Source organism: Phyllobates terribilis, unplaced genomic scaffold, assembly GCF_046119375.1.
Source record: "Phyllobates terribilis strain yellow unplaced genomic scaffold, ASM4611937v1 Scaffold_2__4_contigs__length_985480577, whole genome shotgun sequence".
NCBI lineage: Eukaryota > Metazoa > Chordata > Amphibia > Anura > Dendrobatidae > Phyllobates > Phyllobates terribilis.
This window is the reverse complement of record NW_027362762.1, coordinates 212,480,638-212,487,421: the sequence shown is the minus strand read 5'-3', so window position 1 is coordinate 212,487,421 and position 6,784 is coordinate 212,480,638.

The window sequence follows — 6,784 nt, the reverse complement described above, 5'->3', positions numbered from 1 at the left end:
CAACATATAAAAACATATAAAACATCACATATATTATCAGCAATAAACTTTTCATATAAATAACATTCTCGTCGCCTCTGGCTCCTCCTCCGGTCACTGTGCAACGTGTGACCGGGTAAAGTGCGACAGTCTTTGGAACTCGTGGCTTTCCTATAAAACCGGTAGGGGGCGCTTTAGGACGCGCAACTATTTACAAGGGATATGGCCGCTCTCAGTCCTCGGCCAGTGGGATTAAGGGAAATACGGGTAAACAGTTCACACTTGCTGGTCCCAACGGGGACTATATTAGCAACAGTTCACTGTGCCCCGACGGGCAACTATATACAGCTTGTGCTCTGCTGTACTTAACGACGGCGTCCTCCTGCTCTTTCCTTGTGGTTACCTTTAGCTTCAGACCCGTCCGGGTCCTCTTGTTCTTCCTCACACCGCAGCTCTTCCTCCGTCAGGCGATGCACATGGAGGGCGTAGGGTCCTTTGGCACACTTGTGCCGGGTAAAGGTGACCTCGTCCCCGATGTAAAGGTCACGACCTCTGTGTCCCTCCGGTAGGTGGGACTCAACGTCTCTCCTGGTCACGAAGACGTCGCCTGGGGTGCGGTGGTCTCGGATGAAACCCCACCCATGCTGCATGTTAAACTTGATCACAGTCCCGGTGGAAGGGGGACTATGAGCTGCACGGGGACTCCTCCTGACCCGGCTCTTCTGCTCCGCGCTCCTTATCTGGGCTTGTTGTTCCCGGACCCGCCTCTCTCTCTGCTCCCTCTCAAAGACCTCGAGCTGCTGCCGGCAGCACTCTGCACGCTCCGCTGCAGCTGCCCGGGTCACCTGAGTGAACCCCATGAGATCTTCTCCGGTGGGGTCCCACTCAAACTGTGCCTCCTCTAGCGGGGGCGAGATCCTCTTAACGGGCTTTGGAGCCGGGATCAGGGGTTCATCTAGGGGTCTCTCTTTCCGGAGTCGGGGATGGTGAAACTCCGGTGGCCAAATAAAGGGCTGCCCATCCGGGCACGTATGTTGGGCAAACAGATCTTCTCCCAGATGCGGCACTCTTGGTTTTATGGGCGCGGTGGTGGTGGCGCCCGGGTTGCCCAGGCCTTGCGGCCAGGCCTGGGGCACCTGGAAAGTGAAGGGCACCGTAAGGACGGCGGCGCCCTGGGCTACTTGGCCCTGCGACCAGGCCGGTGGCTCCGCGGAGGTAGGGGGCGCTGTTGGTATTGCGGCGCCCGGGGGTACTAGGCCTTGCGACCAGGCTGGTGGTACTTCCTGCTTGGTCACGCTCGGGGTCGAGGCGTGTGACGTCACAGGGGTCGCGGCTGCGGCTTCCGGTTGAGGCCTAGTCTGTGGCGGTGACGTTGCGGTTACGGGCACGGCAGGGGGTACTTTGGGCTCTGCGACGGGGAGCTGGGGCAGGTGCGCGGTTTCCCGGTTTGGGGTAGAGACGTCCCCTTTACCTGCCTCCTTTCGTTCGGCTCCCTTCTCGGCGCCGTCTCCGGCCTTGAGTCCTCCTGCGCCATCCTCAGAGGCGGTCTGTCTCCTCGTCTCGGGTGGCGTGCTCCGCTGACGAGTCTCGGTCCGCTGGGCCATCTCTCGGCTCCACTCCGCCAACGTCTCTCGTTGCACCCGGGCCATCCTCCTTGCGAGGCCCTCCAGAGCGGTCTGCGCACACTCCCGGTCTCGGGGGAGCTGTGCTAGGACCTCCACTAGGCCTAGTGGGGTCGTCGCTTCTAGCAGGCTCCTGACCAACGGGTCGGTGCTGCTCTGCTCTCCTTCTGCTGTTCCCGGCAGGCTCCTGGCCAGCGGGCCGGTGCTGCTCTGCTCTTCTCCCATCTCCGGGTAAGCTTCTTCTGGACTCAGCTCTAGGCTTCTTGTCTCCGGGTGCGCTCTCTCCAGACTGCTCCAGGCGACACCCATCTTTGCTCTCTTCTTCTCAGTCCTCCCACTTCGAGGGCGGTCCCGGGGCCACTTGGTGATTGTCAGCTCCAGGGGCAGTTCTTTCACGCTGACAGACACCTCTAACATCACAGTCTCTGTTGGTGGGGGCGGTTTCCACTTTTGGCGCCATTTTCGGTCCTGGCCCACGATGGGAGGCGGCCTCTTGCCACCCTCTGGCACGCCCATAATGGCGTCCGCTCTTCCAAGGCGGGAAATCTTCGGAAATGGCGGGAATCGTCTCCCAGTGGCGGGAAACTCCGCAGATGGCGGGAAAAAGCTGTTAATGGCGGACAACCGGCGGGAATCGACCTGTGATGGAGTCCGATGGCGGGGACCCTCCGGAACCGGCAGGAGACTTCTTTTTGAGGTAAACTCGTTCTTTTCTTCAGGCACGCAGTACCCGGTTGTTGTGGGCACGTAATCCTGCCGACTACGCCAAAGTTGACGCACCCCCTGGGCCATATTCTTTAGGGGAATACCCGGAGCCGGATCAGATGGGGGTTGTAGTCTCCGAGTGGCTGTGACCCGGTCCGTGCCCAGGATGTCAAGCTCAGAGTATGTGGCAGTCCTACAGATGTTATAAAGTTCTTTATGTCGACTACGCCACCCGTTGTATTGCGGTCACTACGGCCGCCGCTGCAGCAGGGTCCGCTGAGGCTGATGGTGTTGGTGCAGCTTTTGATAGTATAACCCCCAACGGGTGGGGTATAGCCTCAGGGGGTCAGGTGCAGAGGATGGGGGTTGTGGTGGTGCAGCATAGATGGTAATTAAAGACAGAGTCGGGTTGTGCAGTTTAGGGTATTTACTTACTGCTGATGTTCCGGTCACTCCAGCTTCAAGTGACCACCCGAGCCGTGCTGCGTCCACCAGGTCCTGGATTCAGCCAACCCCCAAGCAAGTCCGGAGCGTGACCCTGAGCCCTCCTTCCTGTCCTGTCTTCTGGCCGTCCCCACCAGGGATCCACCTAGGTCCAGCTCCCTCGGGCCTTCTGTTGGGAAATCCTTGGCCTTGGGTTCCCTGACCCTACATGTGGTTTGCCTTCAGGGTGGATGTGGTGGGTGGCCGTGGCAGATCCTGCCCACGGCCTCCGGTCTCTGGCTAGGGTGTGCTTTAGCCCCCACCAGTTTGGGATCCGGTACCCTTTTGCCAACTCTTCACCCGATGATGGACTTTGGGTTCTCAGAGTCCTTTTCTTTCACCCCCTCTGGGTCTCTCTTTCTCCTCTCTCTCTGGGGCTGCTCTGCTCCTCTTCCTCTACTCTGCTCTGACAAAAGGCTGACAGACTGACCCTGATCTTAGATGGTGCCCACCTTAAATACTCCCTCTATGTGTGAGCTCAGGTGACCAGCACCCAATGAGCTCCTATCTTTACCCAGGCTGCTCCCCCTATCTGCCCCTACACTACTGGGATGTACCACCCCCCTCCCACTCCAGCCAGGAACAGACTCGGTCGTACCTGCACATTTCTAAGTGGGAGTACCGTTGGTCTGCTCCTCGGAAATGGGATGTGTGTAGTGCATGCAGCTTTCTGGGCTCAGTTCCACACTCCATCCTTACCCGGGAGTGGAATATCACACCTCTGGGTTGAGGTGCAATACCCCTGTAGCAGCCGAATCCTCAGGGTGCTACATATACATCCACAAAGGAGTGCACTGTGCTATTGCATAAAGGGTAAATATATAAATAAATAAATATAAATATAATTATCATCATATTCATAATAAATAAATCCAAGTGGATAAATAATGAATCAATATAACTATATGTATAAACATATTAAGGATATTGCACTAAGATAGTAAAACTCGCAAGGTAAAAGGTAAATAGAGAAATAGGTACTAACCCAAAAATATATAGTGTCTCATGTGTGAGTCCTGCATCCTGAACACGTAGGCCCCGTGGAATAAGCTTTTCTTCTACATAATGCTCCATATGTGACATGCAGAAGTAGTGCTGTTGCTTTAAAAGCATTCAGCAACTATTAGAAGTAACAAAAGCACATGAGACAGGAAGTGTTGTGCTCCAAAAGCATCCAGCAACTAGAGGGTTTAACACAGTCACGGGAGAATGGGAGTGTTTTAGCATAGCCCTAGGGGGATTGTGGGGAAGTTGTTTACTGTCTGGCTGGAGCCGAAGAGAAAGGTGGTGTGTGTGTTCTGCATCTGACAGAAGCGCCCCTGCAAGTGAGGAGTGAAGCTAAGCACATTGCAGGTAGAGTTCCTGAACTAGCAGTGCAGAGTTTTGTTAGGCAGAAAGATAAGGACTGGAAGAAATGGTGTAAAAGGGATCATCTCCCTCAGCAAAGCCTCCCCCCCCCTCCTCCATCTCACTGTGATGTAAAGAATGCTGTGTTCATTAATGTGCCTTTGCATTAGAACTGTGCTGTCCTGTACTACTGGGAAGACTGTGAACCGCTGTGCTGCTAAGGAAACTGTACTGTTTGTCACTGGAGCCTGTTGCTCATAAGACTTCACTTGCACTGGCTGTGTGGCTTTTTATTAAATGCTACTGTTCTACCATTTATGAAGACTCTTGTCAAGTGTGTATGGTCAGCAAGTGAAACAACCTACTTATCTGTACCTGAGGGTCAATACCCCTGTGTGCCTGAGAGAAGCTTCAGCACATGGTCTATGGTCACCCTGAGTAACGGTTCTCCCAGGATTTCAAAGAATTCATGTAACCTGTCTAGCCCCTATCTGAACCTAGCGGCATGCGTGTAACATTGGTGGTCCGTACGGAGAGTCCTGAGCGAGAATTAGCGTGTAGAGGTAGAAGAAAAAAAGTGTCTGGAAAAACACAGCAGCACAGTACCTCAACTCAACTCTGCTACACCAGTTAAAGGGGACCAGCCCTAAAGAAGACTCACTAGCTGCAATGGATGTGGAAATACAAATGGACAGAATTAGTGAGCTGCTTCTTCAGTTAACCTGTGAAGAATTGAGAACAGTAGTGACGCACCCAGGGGATGGAGATGACTCGGCGCCCGGGCCTTGTTGTTGCCTGATCTTGGGGGATGTCACGGTGGTCGGCTCCCGGGCCCGTACCCTGGGGTCACTCTTAAAAGAAGGGGGGAAGTTGTATGGGATAGGGATGTTCGTGACGCCACCTGTGGTGTCTGGTGAGGATCACCAGCGCTGCGACAGTCCTCTGAGGCCGGTGTTTAGGCAGCTTAGTTGGTACGACTCCCCACAGGTGGAGCGGGGCCTCAGGGCAGTGTAGGTGAAGGATGCAGGACAGAGGGGACCCAGCCGGGTCAGAGGAAGAATAGGCACACACACAACAGTTCATTTCAGTACCTTTACTGGTGGTGTTTCAGGCACAATCCAGGGCACTTTAGGGTGAAGGGTGCATATCATAGGGCTCCTAACTTGGCTGTTTCCAGATGAGTCAAGGGGTTATTATCAGTGAAAGCAGTGAACTTACTGGAGGCTAGGTAGTGCTTGAACCGCTCGGTGATGGCCCAGACCAGGGCCAGGAACTCCAACTTGAAGCTGCTGTAGTTCTCTGGGTTCCGCTCGGTCGGGCGGATCTTCCTGATTGCATAGGCAATCACCTTCTCTCGGCCATTCTGCTTCTGACTTAACACAGCTCCAAATCCCTCATTGCTGGCATCAGTGTACAGCAGGAATGGTTGGCTGTAGTCAGGGTAGGCTAGGATCTCTTCGCCGGTCAGGATCTCCTTCATCACCTCAAAGGATTCAGCTTGCTCCTTACCCCACTGGAACGGGGGGTTTCTGCCTCTCCCGGACTGTCCTACCAGGAGATCTTGCAAAGGCGTCGCTTTTTTGGTATAGTCCTTCACAAACCTCCAGTAATACCCGACTAGTCCCAGGAACTGACGTACCTCCTTGAGGCTCTTCGGCTCCGGCCATTTCTGGATGGCAGTGACCTTCTCCAGGTCCGGTGCTACTCCTTCTGGACTGACGATGTGCCCCAGGTACTGTACCTTTCGCTTGAGCAGGTGGCACTTGGAGGGCTTCAGCTTCATCCCATACCGGGACAGCAACTCAAATACCTCTGCCAGGTGCTTCAAATGGTCCTCGTATGTTTTGGAGTACACTATCACGTCATCCAGGTATAGCAGTATGGTCTCGAAGTTGCGGTGTACCAGGCAGCACTCCATCAATCTCTGGAAAGTTCCGGGCATTGCAGAGTCCAAACGGCATACTGTTGAACTCACAGAGCCCCATCGGGGTGGTGAAGGCAGTCTTCCCCCGATCCTCCTCAGCAACAGCTACTTGCCAGTACCCACTAGTGAGGTCAAGGGTGGAGAAGTAATTTGCAGACTTTAATGCAGCCAGGGATTCCTCTATACAGGGCAAAGGGTATGCATCTTTATGTGTTATGTGATTTACCTGTCTGTAATCTACACACATTCTCATGCTTCCATCCTTTTTCCTGACTAGGACCAGGGGAGCTACCCAGGGACTACAGCTATCTCTTACTACCTCTGCCTTCTTCATGTCATGCAACATCTCCTTCGCCTTCTGGTAGTGTGATGGTGGTATGGGCCTGTAACGTTCTTTGATGGGTGGATGGTCACCTGTGGGTATATGGTGTTGTACCCCTTTAATCCTCCCAAAGTCAAGTGGGTGTTTACTGAATACCTGCTCGTATTCCTGAACCACTCGGTGTACACCCTGCTTCTGATGGGCAGGAGTGGTGTCTGTCCCAACATGGAGCTGTTGACACCAATCCTCCACCTGGGTTCCCGGGTCATCATCCTACACTTCGTCTGGTGAGGTTAAGGACTCTGTTGTGTGTATGGAGTTGTTATCTACTGTGTACAGTTTGGCAACAGTGGCGTAGCGTGGTAATCTAACCTCGTCCTCCCCATAGTTTAGGTGGCGTAC